The 24,836-nt window shown below is 38.5% G+C and overlaps 1 protein-coding gene across 9 annotated transcripts in view; it reads right to left on the bottom strand.

The window, feature by feature from the left end:
- Nucleotides 1-24,836, bottom strand: part of PEX5L (peroxisomal biogenesis factor 5 like) — a 597,540-nt gene that overhangs the window by 359,266 nt on the left and 213,438 nt on the right. For 8 of the 9 annotated variants that reach the window (XM_074367482.1, XM_074367503.1, XM_045511288.2 and 5 more), the window contains 2 exons: nt 8,393-8,478; nt 3,658-3,837 (listed from right to left, as the gene is read on the bottom strand). The gene's annotated coding sequence lies outside the window, so the exon portion shown is untranslated. Of the gene's footprint in view, nt 1-3,657; nt 3,838-4,063; nt 4,120-8,392; nt 8,479-24,836 lie in introns of all 9 variants that reach the window. The other variant, XM_045511287.2, reaches the window with a different exon arrangement.

The following is a 24,836-nucleotide window of genomic DNA, read 5'->3' as shown; positions in this document are numbered from 1 at the left end:
GAACAGTCTAGCTAATACTTTCATACATTTCCTTCCAAACTATAATCCTCTGTCCTCATCTTTCACACTAATAGGCAGTTTCCTTTTCAAAAACATTTGTCTCCATAAGAGGAATTCAGATGCCATGCACTGACATACACTTTTTAAAAATCTCATTTCATATTAATGTAATAATACCTTGTTAATTTGCAGTGACTTGTTTGGTAACCTTAATACAAACCAGAAAGTAAGCATATATGATTCCCAGGAAGCCAAAGTCACCACCTCAGGCAATTTATTTATAAAAGTAAAAGTGTACAAGAAGTAACAGTAATGATCAAAACGATAAGAAAAACATTCGAAAAGTTTCTCTTATAGCTACGTGCAAATCAATGAAACTAGAACACTCCTTCATACCATACACAAAGACAAACTCCAAAAGGTTTAAAGATCTAAATATAAGATGTGACACCATAAAACTCCTGTAAGAGAACACAGGCAAAACATTTTAGGGCATAAATCACAGCAATATTTTCTTAGATCAGTTTCCCAAGGCCAAGGAAATAAAAAGCAAAAATAAACAGGACCTAATCAAACTTAAAAGCTTTTGCACAGCAAAGTAAACCATGAACAAAATGAAAGACAACCTACAGAATGGGAGAAAATATTTGCAAATGATGCAACCAACAAGGAGTTAATATCTAAAATACACAAACAGCTCACATGACTCAGTATCAAAAAACAACCCAATCAAAAAATGGTCAGAAGACCAAAATAGACATCTCTCCAAGAAGACATCCAAATGGACAGCAGGCACATGAAAAGATGCTCAACATCACTATTAGAGAAATGCAAATCAAAACCACAATGAGGTATCACCTCACACCAGTCAGAATGACTATCATCAAAAAGTCTATGAGTAATAAATGCTGGAGAGGGTGTGGAGAAAGGGAACACTCCTACACTGTTGGAGGGAATATAAATTGGTACAGCCACTATAGAGAACAGTATGGAGGTTACTTAAAAAACTAAAAATAGAGCTACCATATGATTCAACAATCCCACTCCTTGGCATATATCCAGAAAAAAAGAAAACTCTAATTCTAAAAGATACGTGCACCCCAATGTTCAGAAAATACTATTTATAAGAACCAAGACATGGAAACAACCTAAGTGCTCATCACTGGACAATTGGGTTAAGAAGATGTGGTAAATACATACAATGGAATACTACTCAGCCATAAAAAGAATGAAATATTGCTATTTGCAGCAACATGGATGGGCCTGGAGAATATCCTACTAAGTGAGGTATGTCAGACAAAGACATATTATATGATATAACTTATATGTGAAATTTAAAAAATAATACAAGTGACCCTATATACAAAACAGAAACAGACTCACAGTAGAAAACAAACTTATAGTTACAAAACGGTAAAGGGAAGGTGGGAATAATAAACAAGGAATATGGGATTAACAAATATAAACACCGCCAGCTAGAATCTGAAGTAAATTTTGTAAAAGAAAAAAAATCTGATGGAAATATTTACACATTTGACCATAACATTTTAATAAATGTAAATAAATAGATTAATGATTGACTTCTTACTTCATACAGCAAAACCTTCAAAAGGAGATGTCACTGATCTAGGCTTCACAGGATGAATAATACTGACTAAATTCAGAGCCACGGGAACTTCAGGTGGAGGAGGCACAAAAGCTAAGGCACAAATATGCCAATTAGTTTTTATTCTATCAGGAGGACACTAAGAGCACCATGAATGAGTACAATGGAATGAAAAGCTCAGGGGTCACTACTCCAGTCAAACAAGTGTTAGAACAGGTAAGTTAAGAGAAGTATTTCTTAGGAGTACTGGTAGAGTAGATTAAAAAGTCCTGAATTTTTTTCTTGTTTTTTTCTTTTTGAGGTGGGTAGGAGAGGTTTAGAGAAGAGGATTCAACATTGAGGCAAGTTATCAACAAAACTATGTACGTTTAACTTAAACAAATTTACAAGTCCAGTTGTGTGATATGACTGATACCATTGTCTAATACAAATGTCTGGCACACATTTTCCTCTATGTGTTTTTATCAATATTTATTATTTCCTTATTATATGCATGTTACGTTACTTAAGGAGTAATCTCAAATACCTGGAACATCTAAACTTTGTATACAAGGAAATAAATAATATACTTGAGCAGCCTAGTGCCCATTCCAAGAAAGAATACACTCACCATGTCCCCCCAAAATCTCAGGCTATTTTTCCATTCTCCTTCAATTCAAAGATCTTGTCCAACCATAGACTTCTAAGGTAGAACCACTCCAGGGAATTTTATCTTTAGCAACTCACCTGGACAACTAGTGCTCTGTCCATGCCCCATACTTTAATATAATATGCTAATGTTTGAATACTGAAATTTTCCAAATACTAAATTTCTAATCATTTTCTATGAATCACCTAGCCACAAGTACACACCATCATTAGCAATCCATTATGTTTAATTTAGACCTCATCAGTGCCTTCTTTTCTTGCAAGAATTCAAATGCTGTACTTCCTGGGCTTAACCTCTATCTCAAACTGTCAAGAAGATAACCATCTCTTTGACTGGCAATTTTTTTTCACTATGTTTGACACACTTTTAATTGTTTCTATTGATTTATTCTCCCTAGGAATTGTATGTGATGATCAAAATACTTAAAATATGACTTTCCAGTTTTGCCTTCAAGGAGATGGTGTAGGTTGTATTCAAAAATGTATTTTTAAAAATCCTTATAAGACAGTGTTATGAACTTTGTACAAGAAAAAGGTATAAAGGATGTAGCAAATAGGCTCTTGATCCCATAATGAAACTTCAAAAATAAAATTGAAAGTAGATAATAAAACAATCTTTAAAAACTCACAGAAACAAAAACAACTGAGCAAGGAATAGGAAAAAACAGAAATCTGATGACCAGCAAAGGTTTCCATAGTGAGCTCAGAAAAATTAAGGACCAATTTGCTGAATTAAATAAAACCTTTAGGGCAATTAAATGTTTTCCAGGGGGATTGCCCTAACCATCACTCTCCTCTTTCCTCCCTCTTTCTTAGCCTGGAAAGAAACAGTAGTGGAAATTCTGCAGAGATTCTGATACATTGTGAAAATTGCCTCATCAGCTTTCTAGAAGCTATAGAGTCCCAATTACCACCATATTTTAATAGGATTTGGAATCCGCTTGATGCAAATTTTGTCTAGATGCCATTTGTGGCAAAATAAACTGGACAACTTTCTGTCTTCATGAAATGTACGTTTAAGTTTTTATACCAGAAAAATGTATCCTATACCAGATTCTTTGCTAGAACATTTTTCATTTTCCTCCAACCCTACAATGTTCCTTCCCCTCCAACCATAACCCCTACCCCTGTGCTACAGTCTCCTTTTAACTCCCAGAACAGCTGCACCTATGAGGCTATTCATGGAGGAAGTACACAAGCTACTTCTGAACAACCATTTTGTAGGCTGACTTTTCTCCTCAAGTTTGGCTCTCCTCAACCTAGGCCCAGAGCACCCACCAGAGCAGACATATCCTATACCTTTAGATGAGAGAGATCAATGAACTCTAAGATTGAAATTGAGATGGAAAATCAAACCCCTTACTTTTTTTTACAGAACTAGATAAAATTGTGTGCCTGCTTACCTGATGGCAGTAAGCTTGCTCTCCATGCCAGTGAAATTAATCTTGAAGCTGATATGAACTGCACTTGACTTCAGAATAGCAGCTCCTTCTGCTATCATCTGATAGCACCACCCCTTGGGAGTCTTCTGGCTTTGTGCTGTGGACACTTCCTTCAAAAAGGGTTGATTGGATAGTCTGACCCTGTGAAGTTTGGGTAAATCTAATTATATTTTTCTCATATAAGTTGCATGCATGTGAAACTGAAATTGGACATGATTAAGGGGAGTCTTTTCTGCCCATTTACCAGGTGCAGATCTCTTAGGAAGATGGCATCTACACTGTAAGTCATTTTGGAAGCTTAAGTAAGTTCTGGGTGAACATGAAGGTTGGATAAGTCAACCAGAATTTCAGAATTGGCCAGACTTACTTTGGAGTTAGGACTTGCAGCTGGCAACTGGGCAGTGATTCAGGAGGTAGCTGATGCTAAAAGAAAAAAAAAAGAAAGAAAATATGGGACTTACATGCTTATAATCAGCTGCTAACCTCCTTAAAAACACCCCTAATTTCCCCTGTAGTGGTTTATTTTTCCATCCAAATGGTTTCTGGATGTTAATTTTAATCTGATTTCACCAGGACATCAACGTGGGGAGAATAAAGGACAAGGCAGGTGAGCAGCAGAGAAATTTTTATCTGAGCCCCAGTCGTTCATTTATGCCTGTGGCTGAAAACACCTGAAAAAATCAAAGTGATGGAAATAGCAGAGAAGCTAGACTGCTCAAGTCTACAGGCAGTTATTAGAGGAAGGAGAAACTCAGAAACTAATGTGTAACCTGAGGAGAAGTTGGTAGGAGAAGGGAGGAGATGTGAAGGAGAAACTCAGAAACTAATGTGTAACCTGAGGAGAAGTTGGTAGGAGATGGGAGGAGATGTGAAGGAACATGAAGAAAGAACAGGAGAGATGGGGAAAAGGTGTGAACTTCATTAGTTGATTAGAACTAGGTCATCAGCTGAAGCTCAGTTCTGCTGTTAGAAGAGGAGCCCAATGTCTCAGTAACTCACAATGGTAACATTTCTTTCTATCTCATGCTACACGTCTATCACAGGTCCATGGCTGTAACTGCAGAACCAGCCCCAAACTGGCCCCATCTTGTTTCTAACAAGATACTGAGTTATTTTCAGAGACAGAACAACAAAACCACAAGTCATGCAGCTGAAGCAGGCAAAGAGAAGATTTTGACCTCAAACAATATATGGAACCAAAGATTCTCCCCCGGAGATGACTGGAACCTGAATGTTGAAACTGGAACCTGAATGTTGAAACCTTTTCAGATGCGGAGGGCCCGAGCTGAAGCCCCTTTACCGTACCTTACCGTAAATGGACAAGTTCCCAAGTCCTGCCGTCACTTCCACAGACCAGCTCTCCTCCCCTAACTCATAAAAGTTTGACAGAAACCCAATTGGACAGAACTGAGCCGTGCCTCCTGTCTTCTTGCTGGTCGACCTCACAATAAAGCTTTCTCTTTTCTCAAAAGCTGAGGTCACAGCATTGGGGTCTGTGCATGTCAGGCAGCAAGCCCTTCACCTGGTGTAATGAGATGGGAGGGAAAGGGGCAGGGCACAACCACTAGATAAATGAAGAGGGGCTGCAGCTGTGAGCATGTGAATAAAAACTGGCTGGAACTGGCTGAAACCAAGGTAGCTTAGAGAATAGTCAGATCACTGACCTTTAGCTCATTATACCCTCATTGTAACACTAAAAATCATTCCCCCTTATACCATGACAGTTCCAGGGTGGCCCATAAAAGGCCAAAAAGTGATCGGTGGTCCAATTCCTAGGAAATCCCTCCTTTCCTCCCCAAAACAGCAAGAATATTCCTCCCACTCTTAGCTTATGAAATTACTCAGCCCATAAAAACCAACCACCCCATGCCCTGGGGCCGCTTTCACTTTGAGACTGTCTGCATTCTGCCTATGGAGTGTGCATCTCTCTAAATAAACTTGCCTTCGCTTTTCTTGGGCTTGCTCTTGAATTCTTTCCTGAGAAAAGTCCGACCTAAAGACACCTGCGGGTCCCAGGGTGGGACATTGCCTTCAGCAGCAACAGTAACACTGGGACGGGGCAGCTGATTGTCTTCACTTAGGGTTTGGACTGATGGACTGAGAGGCCTTAATGGAGGTTTCAGAGGGAAAACAGCATGACAAAATCACAAGACAGAAGCTCACAGGGACATACTTCATCTCTACTCACATTTCACTTGTCAAAGCAAGTGATATGGCCAAGTCTGACGTCAGTCGGGTGGGAATGTGTACTTTGAAAATATGTAATTATCAATTACATGTATTATAGCTAAAAATCTTCACAAGCAAAGATAGATGTCATTTCTCCCTTCTTGAGGGGAGGGTATTTTGTAGAATGTCCTTCAGTTTAGGTTTTTCTGATGTTTCTCTAATAATTAGACGGGGGTTATGGGGTTGTGGGGAGGAAGCCTGCCGAGGAAAACTGCGATTCTCATCACATGGTATCAAGAGTAGGTCCTGTCAACATGACGTGTCACTGTTGACGTTAACCTCGAGGGAGGGCTTGGATTCCTCCACTTTAAAGTTGTTTGTTTTCCCTCTTTTTGGTACTGTACTCTTTGCAAAGAAGTCGTTGTGCACAGCCCACGCTTGAGGAGTGGGGAGTCATGTTCCACCTCCTGAGGGCATTTCACTCCTTTCACAGGTGAGGAATCTGAGGTGTAAACAGTTTAAGCCCAAGTTAACATAGTTAATTAAATGGCATCAAGATTGAAACCCATCTCTGTCTGACTTATAAAACTATTCTTTTTTCAGTGCTACACAAAAAGAAGCATAAGATAGGGAAATGGCTAGAAAATAAGAGGATATATCTATGAGTTTGTTTTAATAAGTCACGTTGAGAGGCACGGCCTCTTGATAATAGAGACATTCAGGTAGTGATTCCTCCACTTGCTACTTACTAACATTGGGACTGAAGAGTCATGCTCCCTGATGTTTATAACACTATCCAACTACTGTCCTAACATGACCTATTAATCTGTCCTTCTACAAATATATCCCGGCTCCATTCTAATCACTAAACCATTTTTCAAAAAGGAAATCAAGTTCTTGAAGCATTGTGAGGAAGAGTAGGGGATGAAAATGATTTTAATCCATACTTCTTATGGTTTCTGAGCAGTGTGGGTTTTTTTTTTATTTGAAGAGAGCTGTAACTCCAGATCTGCCTAATAAAGAGAAGTCATGTTTCTGTCACAGAAATAGCTTTTGTACAAATGGGAAACTGTCACTAAGGCTGAGAAGCAGAGGAACAGGACGGTCTGTGTCTGGTGGGCGAAAATTGTGTGAGGTTTTTCCTTCTTACTGTGGTGATATAATTCATTGTTGACATTTTAAAGTATGTGTCAGGTCCCATATCTAGTTTTCTTTTGAAGTGTCACTGACAATGCAATTGAAAGACAGAAATGACCATATAACAGTGTTGAGTTGGGTTTTCTAAACTAGGATCAAATCTCTCCTGTGACAAAAATTTAATTTGCAGAGAATGTATAAAGATAAAATAGTTTGTGGACATTCTATATATATCACATGAAGAAAAGTCTTTATCCATTTTTATAAGCTGAATAGACTGTGAAACGTCTGAATCACATGTGCATCCCATATGATTAATTGTAATCATATGATACCCTTGAATCTGATTAGTTTAAATACTCTCATGAGTGGTGATTTCTAAGTAGCCTGAGCTCTTGGCTGGCAGTTAGGAAGTCGAGTTATTCACCTCTATTTCTCATACTATAGAGACATATTTTCATAAATAATTTTCTCCTTTAATTGCTGAGATTATCTGGACTTTCTGAGGCTGTTATGCGAATCCTACACAAGGATTGAACTTTTAGTGCCAAAACTGTTTTGTTTACCATTGTGTCTCAGCACTTATTACATTCAGGACTAAGTGAGATTTGTTAAGTGAATATTGAATAAATGTTTTCGAGAGAGAAGCATTGTGTAAATTTAAAATAGTCATAAAATACACAACTACTTCTAAAATGAAAGACCATGTCTAAAGTCTAAGATCATTAATTTCCTTCAGCTCAGGATAAAGCTTTTTCTTATAAGACCAACTATAATGAAATCTGTATCATGTAACTTGTGTGATAGCACATTTTCTTACCAGTTTTCTGATCAAAGGCAAGGGCCCCAAAGGTGGATATTGATGACTGACTTCTGTACTATGCCTCAGGAAGTCACTAACAGTTTTTTAACCAGTAGGCTGTTATTCATATGAACAGAACCTAATTTTTCTTTTAATAAGAAAAATATATAAAATTATATTTTCTTTATACTAAATGACAAAATTGATTGAAAATTAATGCTGATGAGAGTATGCTGAAAAAGTTACTCTCTACTGCTAGTGTGATGGTATTTTGATACAATTTTTCTAGAAAATAATTTGAAGGCATATATGAAGGGGCTTAAAGAGCTCACAGTCCCCTTTTTTAAAAAAGAAAATCAGTTCTAGTTCTAGATGTTTATCTAAAATAAATCATCAGAGATTTTGATAGAGATGAATATTTGAGGATATAAGGATGTTTGTTACATAATAATACTGATCATGAACAAGTGTCTTAATTGAATTGTGCTCTAAGTTTTTAGGTAATGTTTCTTTTTAATTCAGTGTTAATTTAGAGAGTCAAATTGTTGTAGAAGGCTTAATACAGAAAAAAAGCAGAACTCTGATTACCTCTTTCCAACTCTGATCCCTAGAGGTAGCCACTTTCGGTTCTTTTAACTGATTCTTAGGATATTTGCTTCTATACTTCCATGATCCTAAAAACAAACAAACAGAAGAAACAAGCAAACAAGCTTAATTTTTATCCTTTAGTATTACCCATTGACTTCCTGCTGTGGAAAATTATAATTTTTCTTTCACTACCCCTATCCCCAGCTTATACACACCTTTACTCTTTCCGCTTTCTTCCCAGCAGAGTTTTATCGTAACTTTGGTTACATCACTACAGTGTATACAGTATTATGATTATACAAACACAAGACCTGGCTGAGTCATATTGGGTACTGTTATTACTTTTCCTTTTCTGAAAAAGTTTTGGTTTTCCTTACTTGTTTTTTTTTTTTCCTTGTTAGGTGAAGCTACTGATGTCTATTCTCAGCTTCCTTTGCATTTGTAGTTCTTTTATTCACTTTCCCAGTTGTACAAATCTTCTTTCAGTACATACATACTTCAAGCATCAATGTCATCCTCCTAAAGAAAGTCTCCCACGAGCTTTCGACTTCCCACATCCAGATGGCTGAAGCTTAGCTTTTGTTTTTTGGGTCTCCTTTCACCATCATCCTAGGGCTTCTCTTTCCAGCTTTTGCATGGAATTTCCTTTTTCCTGGATTCCATGTCTTCCCTTCTTAATTTTCTTGTTTGGTTTCGCAGAACACAGATTCATGAGAACTGGACATAGGAGGTAAAATTTTTGAGACTGTGCAGTCTGAAAATTTAAAAATTTTACTTTCATGCTTAACTAATAGTTGGCTGGGAATAAAACACTAGATTAGAAAAGATGTACCCTCAGAACTATGAAGGCTTTGCTCTATTGTTTTCTAGTTTCAAGAGTTGCTAATAAGAGGCTCAGTAACAAAGGCTAACATTTTCTCAGCACTGACCATGTGCCAGTCACGATTCTGTATGTATTTATGTTTATTATCTCATGTAGTTCTCACAGTAAACCTGTGAGGTAGGTGCTACATTTAACTTCCTTTTTACAGATATGGAAACTGAGACTCAGGGTTACAGTGAATTTCCCAGAGTTACAGGTCTAGTGAGTATAGAGTCTGCGATTTGAATTCAGCTGAGCTGGATGGCAAGCTCAGGCTCTTAGCCTTCATGCCTTACTGACAAATTGATTAGTGGTGTTTTCAACAAAACCATGAACTTTAATCTGAATACTTTTGTTATTCTTCTTCTTATTTTGAATTCAGTATCCTGACATTTCCCAATGCTGTGCCTTGTGGTGGGTCTTTTCTCATTCATTACCATGAACACACAGCGAGCCATTTCAGTCTGGAAACGCTGTGCTTCAGCTCTGGAGAAGGTTCTCGAGTTACTTCTGTATAGGTTTCCTCCCTTCCATTTTCTCTGTTCTCTGTTTCTAGATTTCGTGGACCAGTCCCACTCACTTTCCTATTCTCTGTCTGTTCTGTCTTCCATAGCTTTACCTTTTGCTTTATATAAGCTTTATATAAGCTTTCCTCAGCTTTATCTTCCAAAGTTTCTACTGAATTTGTTATTTCTGCTGTTATGTTTTAACATCCAAGAGTGCTTCTTTGTGTCTTCTGAATGTACTTCTTTAAAACACTCTGGGTTTTTTCCCCCATAGGTTTATCATCTCATGAACCTCTCTCATATATTCATATTCACATTAATCAGAATATTTTGATTTTTAAAAAATTTATCCAAGTTGCCCTTTTTATTTTTGCTTGTATTTTATCTGTGTTATCTGGTGGCCATAGGCTATTTGTATTAGACTGGAGACTTTGCACAGGTGGGTGGAGCTTGCTGACTGGGCATATGTGTAGTGAAATGGCTGGGCTGTTTCATTAGGGAATTCTTGATGTTTGGGTTAGTCTCATTGCTAAGAGATTAGTGTTCCAGTCTCCAGCCTGAATGGGAAGAGTCTGGCTGACGGCATTTTGGAAGAGAGCCTCCATGTACATGTGTACCCAGTTCCTGTGCTTTTGACACAGCACCCATATCCTTAAATGCCCTGGTAGCTCCCATTTGAGGGACCCTCTGTTTTACTCTTTCCCTGGACTAAACCTCCAGTATCTTCCCGGAAGTGGGGTGGGAAGTGGGGAGACAAGAAGCAGGTACTTGCACGTGTCGGGCAGGGTTCTAGATCTAGGGCTTCAGCGCTATCAACCATTTCTCCAGTTTTCAGCCCCATCTTCTCTTGTACTTCACTTCTTGGTGTCTCTCTTGAGTTCTGATGTTATTTACATAAGGCAAAATGAATTGCTTTTCAAATTTTCTCACTGCCAGTTTAGGATTCAGTTTCTTGGATTTATTCCATTAATTAAATTTGTCCAATTGCTTTGTTTTTAATTTATTTTTTTATTGAAGTATAGTTGATTTACAATGTTGTGTTAGTTTCTGGTGTACAGCATAGTGATTCAGTTATACACACACATATATATATTCCTTTTCATATTCTTTTCCATTATAGGCTATTATAAGATATTGAATATAGCTCCCTGTGTTATACAATGGGACCTTGTTGTTTAGCTATTTTATATAGAGTAGTTAGTATCTACAAATCTCAAACTTCCAATTTATCCCTTCCCACCCCCTTTCCCCCTGTGGTAACAATAAATTTGTTTTCTATGTCTGTGAGTTTGTCTCTGTTTTGTAAACTAATTTTGTACTTTTAGTCCTGGTGTATATAAGCCTTTTCAAAAACTCCCCTTTTGGTCATTTTGGCAGGGTTTGAGGAGTTGACAAAGGCAAAACCTGTGTTGAGGGGTGGTAGTGGGGGGCAGTAAGCCTGACATTTCCACATAGTACCTTCTGCTCAAGTGCTTTAAGCTTCAGTTTCCTCATATGCAAAATTAAGATAATTATACTTATCTCTTAGGGTTGAGATAAAGATTAAAAGATAATAAATGAGATAAATGGACATAAAACATTTCAAATGATGTCTTTCACATAGCAAGTTAGTCATTACTAATACATGCTGACATGATATCTTAAGAACAGAAACACTCAAATTAGCTTAAGTTAAAAATATGTGTAGAGAAAAGATACAGAGAAGAGTTTTGGAATCAATTCGGAGGAAGGTTAGCAATATCTCCTGCAACTGGAGATGCTTCTGGCAGCTATTCTTCCTGTCCCCTCACTCCGGACACAAAACTGCCCATTTCTCACACCCCACTTTCTAAGTATCTCCTCCATTTTCTTGTTTTCACCTTTCAGACAAGCTTTCTCTGTTTACTTAATGTGTCCACTGCTGAAAATAGCTTCAAGCTCCAGCATAGACCCTTATCTGCCTGACTCTTTTTCAGTTCCTCAGTTCCATTTTATCACCAAGACTGGTGGACTGGCCCTACTTGGCAAAGAGTCCATCCTTGTTCAGTCATACAGCAGGTGGGATCCTGAGGTCCTAGTGCTGTCTCTTGCAGGCTGTGTAGTGAGAGGGCCCTAGAGTGATAAGTACATGAGGTACTGCTCATAATATAATCCTAAGAGATAAGAGAAGAATTTAAAAAGGACATATGGGACCTTACAAAGTTTGGTATATATATGCATGTGTGCATATCTATGTACATGTATATATATGCTAAATGCCAAATACTAATATATGCACACTCATGAGCTTGTTGAAAGACAAATGAGAAAGTGCATGTATTTAGCATAGTTTGTGACACATAGTAACATTCAATAAATATTCTGTTATTATCATATTTAAATATATACAAAAAGTGCTAGAGGAAAATTCACCAAAATAGTAATTGTGATCATTTTTCTAGGAGGTGTAGTCAGGAGTAATTTATAGTTTCTTATTTATATTTCTTTGTAATTTTTTTACAATGAACATGTAATTCTTATATAATCAGAAAAATAATTTTCTCAACCTACTGATAAGGAAAAGGCTATATATGAAAAGCGTAACAGTTATCTTTAATTCATCTTCCAACAACTGGGTCATTTAATTACTCGACCATTTGAAAACGTTTTATAAAACAACTCTTTCCTTTTTATGTTCTTATTTTTCCCAGATTTCTGAATTTTTGTGGTAAGGTGAGGAACTCGAGAGTGTGTGGGCCTTCTAATGAACCGAAGATTTAGAACGTTTGATTTTTCAGCTGTATGTCCCAGTATAGGTTCCTAGTTATTGACTCTCAGATCAGGCATTCAGAAATGGAGAGTTACTACATAGGAAAAACTATGTCTGAAATCTTTATACCAAAATTAAGTATTTTAAAATATTACAGAATTAATACATCAATGCATTTAATGAGTCACTGTTATCTTTTTTCTGGTACTCTGGCACTCACTATCATCCTGAACATTATTTTCCTTTTTCAAGGCAATCCACTTTGTTTATCTTGAATCCAGAGGATAATCGCAAACTCAGATTCTCACAGCTAGAAAGGTAGATTAAATATCATCTACTTCAAAATCAGAAGTTTTCAGATGAAAAAATGCAAACTAAGAAGGTTTCTCTTTTTTGATAATAAAACTAGTAACAAGCAAGAGAGTCAGATATAAAACCACACTTTTAAATTTTAGCTTGATACTCTTTCCACTGCAAGTCCTTCCTACTTCCCTGTGTTCACTATAAATCTCCAGGTCATTACCAACTTGGTCAAATTATATTGCTTTTTGAAAGTACCTATTAAGTCATAGGTGATTTCTATGGCACCAATGGATTATATAGGTTGATTCTCAATTTAATGACTCATTACCAAATTGATAACCACAGTATTTTAAGTGAAAAAAGGAAATGGCCTATACCATTCAAGTTATATTTACTTACACAAATGTGTTTCTTTGGGGAAAAAAAATCACATCAAAATTAATGCCCTACACCATTCAAGTTATATTTACTTATACAAATGTGTTTCTTTGGTAGAAAAAACCACAACAAAAGAAATTCCCACATTACTTGCTTTCATAAAATTGACCCTGTGACTCATAACTCATATTTCCTTTTGTGCTGGGCCTTCTAGGAAACTCAGAACAAAATCAGGAGCAATCAAATCCATAGCAAAGGTCTTTCAGCATTTTATTTTTCTTTGTAAAAACATTGCCTCCCAACTTTGAGTTCTTTTCCTACCTTCATTTTTCCTTTAAATCTGTTCCTTAACCATATCATTTTTACTGATGTTGTTTCATAAATAATTTCAAGTATTTTTTGAAATAAGGCATTATATAAAGAACAAGTGAAACAATTTTCATATGCTGTTTTCAATGTACCTGCTGGTGTAGGTACATACATTTAAAAAAAAAACTTGTTACACTTTATTGAGTAACAAGTTTATTTTTATGCCTTAGTGTTCGCTGTAGAAAGGCTCCATATTACATTTTATGAAATAAAATGAATAATTTTAAGACTTAGAGGGTTCTTTAGCTGTGTAAATCAGCATTGTCCTTGAATCTCCATTCAGTTCAATTTTATCCATAAGTCTTATTTCTTTCTATAGTTTTTGACAGATATTTATAATCAAAGTAGAATATATATGAGGTTATGTGAATAAAATAAAGAGGCATATCAGACATATACACACACCTTCAAAGATGGTCTCAACGTATCTAGAACAGGAACTACATAATTTGTATTTATGCAGGTACATCACTGAAAAATTAACAGAGGTACCTAGAAAAATTTTGGTTGGTGGTGAATGCTCAGATCAAACCACTGAGACATTTTTTCATCCACTTGTTCTCATAATACTCATTCATAGTTACCATGTCTATTTACTTATGTTAGCAAATCCTAAGAGATGAGGTATATTATGACATGTCATTTTATTTGTAATTATAATTATGTATATTTTGATATTGATATATGAGAAAATTATAACTTCAATTCCAGGTAATGTGTAATTTTACAGCTCTTAGTGTTTAAAAATAACTGATGTGTTTTATATACATAATTGCACCATTGGCCTATTTGTATGGTACAGCATAATTAGAAATATGATTCCTATATAGCCCACTGGTTATTTGTATATATATATCTTTGTATGACATTTATTTTTTGTATTATATATAAAATATTATATTTTATATTATTTCATTACCCCTGAAGTATTTCCATATACATTATTTTCTTGAATCCTCAAAGTAGTCCTATGAGTTTCATAGTGTTGAGCCTACTGCAGATGTACAGAAACTGAATTCCGGGGAGATCATGGGACTGAAGGTCACACAGTAGTAAAATGACAATGCCAGGACTGGAGGACAGGTGTCCTCACTCTCAGTACAGGGCGTTTCGAATGCAATCCACTTTAGCGTCCAGCTTCTAAAAATCAATACTAGCCTCTCTTTAGACCCACACAGAGCTTCTTATGAGGCTGACTTCATCCTGTTCTACCCCTTATTAATATTAAACATCAATAGCTGATAGAATGGAGAGCAGATTATATATCCACCCATTACTACCTATTACTACCCATTACTCCCACACGGTATTTACCATGGGAGAAGACCAGCCACCTTCCCAAACATTAAGGCCTGGGCTCTCTTGGAGTCTTCTCAGCTACGTATATTTCAAACTTGCACAGATACTTTTAGTTTGCACAGAGAAAGAAACTTTTCAGAAAATTCCCTATACACATTGAAACACCATCTAATACAATATGGTTTTGTATATGAGTTCAAAGTACACAGATCTTTTGAATAAGGCAGGTTTACAGCTAAAATAAAAAATATGAAGTGAATACATTCAGAAAGAAAAACTACAATGTTAATAGGTATTTTCCTTTGAATTGGGGCATTGTATCTGAGATTTTTAAACACGGCTTTTTTATTCTTTGGAATTTTCCAAGTGCAGCATCTCAAACTTGCATCTAATCAGAACTCTTAAATTTCTTCCCTACCTACCACACAAGCCAGGTATGTGTACCCTGCCAGACTTTCACAAATTATTAATGAGCTCTCTCTCCATTCTCCTTTTGCTCAGGCCAAAAACCTAGGAGTCATTCTTGCCTCCTCTCTTTAGAAGAGCACACATTAGAGCAAAATATATCCTGAATTTGACCACTTCTGATAAGCTCTACTGCCATCCTCTGAAATCCTACCTAGATTTACTTCAATAGCCACCTAATTGGCTTCCCTGTTTCCACTCTTGTTCATCCTCTTCCCCTCCTCCAAGTCAATACTCCACAGTGCAGCTAGAAGAGTTCTAGGAGTACACAATTCAAACTGTGTTGTTCTGCATTTCTTTCCCAATGGCTTCCTCAAATCTTTCCCTGGGCTGTATGGGAGCTGGTCCTGGCTCACCTCCCCAGCTTTCTACCATTCCCCTCTTCCACCATTCCTCAGGCCACAGTGGCCTTCTTGTTCATCTCTGAAATGACCTGCTTGTTCCCACCTCAAGGACTTTGCCTTTGTTAGTTCCTCTGCCTGGCACACACTTGCCCAGGTCTCTGCAGAGTCTACTTCAATTCATCCTTGTCTCTGTTCAATGTCATATCCTTAGAGAGGTTTTCCTGACACTACCCAAGGCATTGCTCCTTCACTTCTCTGTTCTTGTGTGTTTCCTCCCCCTGCCTTCTTCCCCTTCCTCACTTCGACTGACTGTATATTCACTTATAATCTGCCTTCCCCTCTCAGCTGTTAGCTCCACTGAGGACAGGGACAACGTCATTCGGTGCTCCATCACCAAGCTTGCAGCATCCCTGCTCCATAAATATTTTCTTTCAAGTTATAAAGTAGTACTTTATAATTAGAAATAAAATACATACTTTTGCCTAAGCATGAGCCAAACCCCAATTATAGACTGAGAACATTCTGCAAAGTATGGCTTTTACAAAGGAGAAGAATGAGCTGTCAGGAGAATTGAGAGGTTAAATGAAGAAAGTGGAAGTTGAGCTGAGCCTGACCTGAAACAAGACATTACAGAGGCAAAGGAAAAGAGGAGAAAGAATGGGAGAAGGAAAATAAGACTGCAATTAAAAATAGAAAGGTCACTGAAGGCCAGCTTCCAAGTTACTGGTGACCGAGTGCCAGAGAAGACCAAATTTTAGAACCAGCTGTGGAGAGTGGTTTGGCACTTGGCACCAGGCTGCCAAGGTTATTATTCTGTAACAGAGCTCTATGGACCCTTTAATGATAACAGCAGGCACTCTGTTAAAAGGCTAGCTGCAGAGGGCACCAGAGATGGAAAGTGAACAGCAAAGTGCATGACATGATATGGCTTAAATCTAGTAACTGCACCTGCAGAAGACCAAAATGTGCATAGTGCAGAGACTATAAACAGAACAGGCACACAAGACAGGGCCCCGGCTGTTTTCAACGATCAGATTTACTAGAACTGAAAATGAAGTGAACTCGAAAATATCCACAAAGAGAAAACATTCCAAGAGAGAGAGTACTGGTAAAGGGAGGAGAACCAGACAGGGGTCACATGCGTGTGCACAGTTAGATGACCATCCCTATGCAAACAGCATTATGAGGGGAAAACAAGAAGAAACCTGAAACGGAATCAGACATTTTTTCTTTCTTTTTTGTACTTTTTATTGGATCTATGTAAAATGGATATTAATTAAACCTACTATGGTAATAATTTCACAATATATGCAAGTCAAACCTTTATGCTGTACACCTGAAACTCATACAGTGATAGATGTCAATTATAAAAAAAAAAGAAATGCTGCATATATACACATATACCCTCTCTCTTTCTCACTCACACATATGGCATTACATATACGGACATATCTATGTAGAACCAATTTAAGATCTGCTGACAACCATCTGGCAGCACTGTGAATTCAAAGGCAGAATTCTTGGAATCTGGAACTGGTTAGATCACAGATTGGTTGAGTGATCTTATGTGAGTCATTTCACTCCTCTAAGCCTCACTTTTCTCATGGGTAAAAGAATTTAACTAGATGATTCCTGAAGTCTATTCCTATTCTTACAATGCCTATCATTATAACCATTGGCATTGATTTGAGCTAAATGAAGTAAATCATCACTGACAGCTCCAAAGGACTGATTGACTCACTTCCTTCTTCTGCATGTACTTAATCAAATATCATTCATTCATCATCTATCCATCCTTCATTCAAGGAACATTAATTGAGTAACTTCAATATGCCAAGCATCCCTCTAGGAGCTTCAATAAGGTCCCTGCCCTTAAAGAACTCTACTAAAGGATTTGACATTGTAGTTTCTAAAGGTTAATTTGTATTCAGGACTTAGGCAAGATGCTTTTCATCAACAGAAAGGTTGGTTAATTTGCCAATATGCCAGATTTCTCTCTCTCTCTCCCTCTCTCTCTCCCTCTCTCTCTATATGTATACATATATATGTATATATGTACCTGTGTTCTCCCATGGACACAGATATTGGAATTTTATCTGCAACGTTTGTATACATACAAAGTATGTATATACACGTATAAAGACTCAAGCCACTGAAGTCTACCAACTACACTGATAGTGATAAACATATTTATAGCTCAGTCCCACCAATCAATTCACAGGACTCTAGCCCCTCTTAGGTTCCAAACTCGGGCATGGACATACTACTGCTTGTGCAACAACTGCAAGAATCACTGTGTCCCTATTGAGGCGAGCCTGCTGGGTGGCTCACACAGAGCAGAGCCTCCTCCCAGGGAGGAAGGTTATACATTAGCCTCTCTTAAGTCTGTTCATTTCTGACATTGATGCCTATTCATCCCCAAGAGATGAATTTATTTTTGTGAAGCTTTAGTTATCAGAAAAATAACTGACTCTTAAACAACCAAACAGGACTATTTTAGAATGTATGTCTCATTTTTTTTAAGGAATGAAGACAGACATCCCAAAGGACCTGTGTTCTTTAACACAACAACCACCTACTGAATCAAAAACTCACACTTATTTGAGAGACAGATGGCCATTTCCTCCTGTTCTGTTCTACCTAGTAACCCAGAGATACATGGTTTTACAGAAAAACCTAAACTTTTAAACAAACAAACAAAAATTATTTGTTTCACTTAAAAAACAAAAATAAACATACAAATACTGAATAATAGATGAATTATTTCATACTCTTTTTCATTACAGGCCATTCTAAGGTACACTCATTGGTCCTTTAGGATCTGTCTTGGCTTCAGAGAGCCAGCGTGGTACTCTTCTCAGGGTTGTACCCATCCATTGAGTACACAAGGCAGGGGTATAAGTGGTGGGTCATTTTGGCCCATGGTGGGACATTCTGATGGGCTCAGAACCCTCAGGGATAAGGGTTTAGGTAGGGCTACCAGGTACGCTATAGAGAAGGGTTAGTACGGAAGGTGAGGAGACCCTGAAAAGCTGAGTGGAGGAGGGAGACGATGAGTACCAGTTGTTGGTACCAATGTCAGCTGTGGGAGCTAGACCTTGTCCTACTAACATTCCTTTTCTAAGCTTGTCTCAAGAAAGGAGGTCCACCAGAATCCCAGAGGATCTGCTGCCAAAACATGTGGAGAAGGAGATCCAGGGGGTCCAAGGGATGGATGGTAGTAGACAAAGAAATGAGCTGCCCAGATCCTGCTTCCAGGAATACATTTCTGCCTGACTGCAGGAAGCAGCAAACAGCAGACAGCCTCAAATCACTAGCTTCTTCAGAGTTTGTCGCAACTGCAGAGAGCCAGGGCCTCACTCTTCCTGGGATGATCGGCAGCCAGTGACTGAGCAACATGGCAGAATACTTCAGCCCAATGCAGAGTTCCTCTGATGGTCAATATCTGCTCTGGAGCCCCACAGGGTCGGCAGAGGTCTTGATACACCTGTATCATGATCTAAAATCTCCTCTTGACCAATCTTGCTTCCTCCCCCTTCCCTTCCTTTCATAGACATTATGCTTGTCTAAGTATCTGCTTCCAAGGAACACAACCGGAGGCACTCGCCCCTTCTCCCATCCACACATAACAGGGCCTCTTACTTTGCCTCATCACTTATGTTAATGGGACAAGAAATGGGAGAGGTGGCCAGGAGCACAGAGATATGATGGTCAGAGTCTGGGGGAGTGAGAAGGGACAGGAATAAAATTATTTCAGTGCTTTTTCACTTTTCTTCTCAGTCCTGAGGTACAGGTACCATCTTCAATGGCATGGGAGACTGACAGTTTGACGTACCAGGACACCTTGCTGCTTAGGGTAATAGACAAAGCTTCAAGAAACAGATCCATTTTTAAATGTTCTGGGGGTACTCGTTGGTTAAAGGAATTTTATAATGATTACTTTAGTAAATAAAATAATGCCCTCTTTATTTCACGAACATAGATTTTCATATGTTAGAATTATATAAATGACACTTCAAAAAACTAAAATAAAGCAGCTATTCTGATTGATACTATCTCAAGGTCTGGGATGGGAAAGATAAGAAAACTACTCTCACTGTTATACAAAAATGTATTTTTAAAAAAATACTTCCACTTCACACTCTGCTTACATTGAAGATAGCATCCTTTCCTCTTCCCCACTCCTTAATCAGCCCCCAGTCCCATACCTGTTCCTGGCATTCACTCTTTCTAATGGAGCATAGCCCTGCCCCCATGGCCAGACACATGGAATTCTGGAGAGTGGCTCAGAGTGCTGGCCTGGCCCCAGGACCAGGACACGCGGAGGAGGGCCAGGCCAGTTGCTCAGGCACTTCTGCAGTGGAGCTGAGAACCACACAGATGGAGCACAGCTTCCATCTCTCTGGGCTTTTGCACTCCTACACAAAACATTCCAAGTGAGGGCTCAGGAGGCTGATCTCCTCTCCATGTTTGTATCTTCATCTGCACACGGAGGACCCTCACAGGCATGGGCTTGCTGTGGAGCTTAACTCATATGGCAAATATGAGAGGGCCCAGCACAATGCCTGGCCCATCAAAGTTGCTCAAAAAGTGGGTGTTTGTTCACATATGTGTTCACTTATTCCTGGTCTTCTATATACAGCTTGATGTTTCTATATACGCATACACATTGTGAAATAATTGCCACAACCAAGCTGATTAACACATCGCCTGACGTAGTTACCATTTCCTTGGTGTGTGCATGGTGAGAACATTTAAAATCTACTCTCTGAGCAAATTTCCAGTGTACAATGCTATATTGTTAACTGCATTCATATGGCTGTTTAATTGTCCTATCTACCTATTTAATTGACCCTCTTATCATTATATAATGATTTCCTTTGTCTGTAGAGGCAGTTTCTAAGTTAATGTCTATTTTGTCTGATATAAGTACAGCTGTCCTGCTTTCTTGTTGGTTACCATTTACATAGAATATCTTTTCCCACCTCTTTACTCTCAGCCTGTGTGTCTTTAAATCTAAAGTGAGTCTCTTGTAAACAGCATCTCTGTGGTTTTTTATTTCATCCATTCAGCCACATTACGCCTTTGATGGAGGAGTTTTTATAAAGTAATTATTGATAGGTAAGACTTAATATTGCCATTTTGTTCACTGTTCTCTGTCTGTTTTGCAATTGTTTTGTCCCTCTCTTCCTCTCTTGCTGTCTTCCTTTGTTACTTGATGATTTTTTGTAGTGATTTGCTTTGATTCTTTTCTTTTTATCTTTTGTGTATCTACCATAGTTTTTTGTTTTGCATAAAATGTCTTATAGTTATAATTTTCTATTTTAAGTTGATACAACCTAACTTCACTTGCACTGCAGATGTGCACAGTGAATGGTGATGAGGCTGCTGGAATCCTCCTCCTCTTTTTCTCCCTATTGGAGGTAAATCACAGCCGTCCTTCTTGGTGCCAGGGTCAGGGGCAAAGGTGTATGTACAGTCATGGCAGTGCCGTTGTCTGGGACATAGGTGCCCATGCTGTGGCATCAGGGCTCGGGGGGAAGTGGAGTGAAGGAGGGAAGGGTGCAGCACCTCTGGCCCTGGCTGGATGCAGTGACAGCTCCTGCTTAGGGGGCGTATAGTGGCATGGACTCCAAGCAGCTCTGTCAGTTGGGGTAAACTGTAGTCCTTGGTGATGAAGGCTGCTGGGGTCCTTCTGGTTTCCTTTTCCCCTGTGGGAAGAACTTAAAACCCAGGGGATCCCTCTTGGCCCTAAGCTTTGCTGGGCTGGAGGATGGGATGATACAGGTAAAATGCTTCCTACATTTTTCTACACAGCCATCTTCAGTTTTTGTGCTTCACTGTTTTGCTATAGTTTCTTAATTGTAGTCCAGAGCTTTCCAGAGCTATTTTCATTGGTGATGACATAGTTATTAAATTATTGTTTCTGTGGGGGCATGAGGGCTAGAACCTCCTAGTTTATCATCTTACTAATGTCACTCCATGTATTATTTTTCTTAAAGTGGGATTCTAAAATTGGATCAACCTCTGCAGCTAGTAAGTGGCAGAGCCAGATTCAAACCTAGGTCTGTCTGATTTCAAAGCTACCCCTTGCTATAGTTTTTTTTTCTTCTCATTCATTTATAGCTTAATTCTATTCCTCCCCTACTATCTTTTCCATGATTCTCTGCCCTCTCTTTCCATTGAAACTCATCCTCCATTAGCAGAAAACATTATTGGGTCACTCTTTTCACCTTCTCACCAAAAATGAGATAGTGATTTCTTGCTAATAATTTCATTTCCCTGAAAATTCTCTCCCTTGGAGGCAACCCCTTATGTTGTTTGTCAAAATTTTTAAAACAAGGAGAATAAGCTCCTTATTCCCTACTACCATCCCGAAATATGGCTAACCTCCAGAACAACCCCCTACTTTACCTCAAGGTGTCCTCTACACTACATTCCTTGGTAACTCTGGCATCTTCCCTTACTGGCATCACAGTTCCTTGACCTTCTCAACACATACAGCCTTTGTCTCTACTCCATTTGAACCAGTCCCAGGCGTGACCACATCCTGCAACTTGGCTTCCCTCAGAATAGCTCTATATCCCAGATCTATAAAACTAAAGTTTCCCTTCTCCCACCCCTAGACTCTTTTTTCATTCTTCATTTGTCCTAAAGCCATTAATTACCTTCCTGGAGAATGGCAATAAGCTGGTTCATTTTGTTCCATAGTGGGTTCTTGTGGACTGAAATCTATTAACTCTTAAATCTACTTGGTATCTTTAAAAATTATCTATATTTTTCTATCTATGACATTTTCCAAAGTACCTTTTCTCAATCTTCTTCTCCCTCATCAGAGATTAGCTTACTGGTATTCTCTTCCTGAACAAAACCTTAGCTCCTACTTTACAGGGAAGATGGAGGGCCACACCATATGATTTTTCTCTCTCCTTCTCAACAATTTGGCTTCACAAGCTCTTATTTGCCCCATCCATCTCAGAGAAAGAGATTCTTTTTCAAGGCATCCCTTCAAAGGTGGCCCCCATCCCTTCACTTGTCATCCCACTCTTTCTGACACTTTGCTCCATCTATTATTTTTATATCTTCTATTGTTCCTTCTCTCTGGATTATTCCTCTATGTCTAGAACATGTTTTCTATCAGTCACTTGAAATAACTAACCAACTTGCAACTTGCAGTGGAATCCTCTCGATTGAAGGTATAAACTGGACCTCAAAGGTGTCAATCTTTACAATCCTAATTAAAGATCAAGGAGGATACAAAGATGTCACGGGAGACTTCAACAAGGTTCCACAGTGCAGAGAAATACAGGGACCCACACAATATTTAAGGTAACCTACATTATGGTAAGTAATAGCAACTTGTTCAAGTTAGGATGATTACTTCTACCAAATTTTAGGTTTTGGGACGTAGATATGGGTCGTCAGGAAAGAGGTTGCTAAACATGCTGCCGAAATTCCTAAGTGAGGAACATTATTGGTGATTGTCCTGGACTTCAGTCAAGATACACAAACCCCTTTGGGGAAAAAAGCAGGTGTAGGAACAGGAGCAGCACTGTGCATAGGCGTCTCAGTTTAAAAGAACACATCTATGCTTCCAAATACCATTTTCAGAAGGTCAATAACTGGAAGGGGATTGGGATTTATCTGGTTCAGAGGTGAATAATAACCTGTGGGTTATATTCTGTCCATTGTTGATAATTCTTCTTTGGCCCACATTGCGTCTTTCATAAAAATTGTACCAACACATTAAAATCTAAAAAAAAATGACATAAATTTCATGGTTCTTAGGAAATATTGGGAAACTTGACAGCCCAAGTCTGAAATTTCAGCACAGCAACCCTTGGCTGGGTCTGAGTAATGGCTGCTCCTTTAGATGGGGCACGTGCTCTTCAGTCTCCCATCATCACTCTCATTCATTCAGGAGGCGTCATCATCTGAATGTCCAACTTTCAGCTTAGTCCAATGCCCTGAAGTTCCAAATGGTAAAACTGGGACCCAGGGAGTTTTCATGCTGACTCCAAGGTCACAAAAGCTAGTCAGAGAGTGTTGCACCTGCTTCCTGGTGCTGTGTCCACATACTACATTGCTTAACAAAGCTGGTTTAGCATAATATTTCTGAGGTACAGAAGCAATGAGCCTCATCCTAATGGAAGTACAAAATCCAGGTAACACTTTTGGCCATTATTAGCTTTCGAACCATCATTTTGGAATAATGCAGTTCACTCAGGCAGTCTTGTCACTGGGCAGATCAATAGCTCTGACCTACTTGATTATGTAACTTGCAATTGTGTTTCCATTATAAAACTCATTACCTAGTACAGCAAGAAAAAAAAAAATCCTCACTTATCTTTCTTAGACTCTTTTCTCAAACTGTATATACTGAAGGTCAGGACTCCTGACCAGCTTTATAACAACTTTCTGGCTTTTGATCTGGCACAGAAAACATAAGAGACCATAACTCTGATTCCACAATTAATTTTCATCCTAAATACCTAGACTGATGTTTAGACAGCTTTATGGATGCCATCCTGGGAATTTATTTCCTTAACATCTATATACAGTTCATTTGTTGCTTCCATAAGAGGTAAACCGAAGGGAGACTTTCACATTCCAAATCACAGCACAGGATGCATCCTTCCCTTCACCTCCCTTCCCTTCCCTTCCTGTTTTTTCTTCCATGCGTTTCTTATCCTGTCCTTTTTCTTCCTTTCTGTCTTTTCCTTCACATCTCTCTCTTTTCTTCTTTAATCATTTATTGGTTGCTCACTGCATACAAGTCCTTGTACAGGAAAGTCTGAGGTAAAAGGAGACTGATAAAGAGCAAGGTCAGGTGCGTGGATGCATAAATGATGATACAGGAGTGTAAGACGAGAATAGCAGATATGCTCAGTGTTCCACTCTGTTCTCTCAGACCCCCTTATCATATATCAGCTTGACTGACAAAGGCAACAGTGGCATCTTTGTTGGGGGGCTGCCCTCAGGTTTCCAGAGCCCACTATGCCTATGTGCACCACAAGCCAGAAGCACCTGTACCAGTACCAGGTAACTTGTAACCCAGGGCTAGTCAGTGTAGGGATAAAAATACCCAGATCCCACCCTCTTGTCTGGGATAATTCTGAGTACTAAGTTAGTTTTGCACAGTTTTCCAGAGTTTCTCTATATGACAGTAATGATCAGTTACCCATGACAA

The sequence above is a fragment of the Camelus bactrianus genome, chromosome 1 (genome assembly GCF_048773025.1).
Source record: "Camelus bactrianus isolate YW-2024 breed Bactrian camel chromosome 1, ASM4877302v1, whole genome shotgun sequence".
Lineage (NCBI taxonomy): Eukaryota > Metazoa > Chordata > Mammalia > Artiodactyla > Camelidae > Camelus > Camelus bactrianus.
This window is presented reverse-complemented; position numbering and strand designations above follow the sequence as displayed.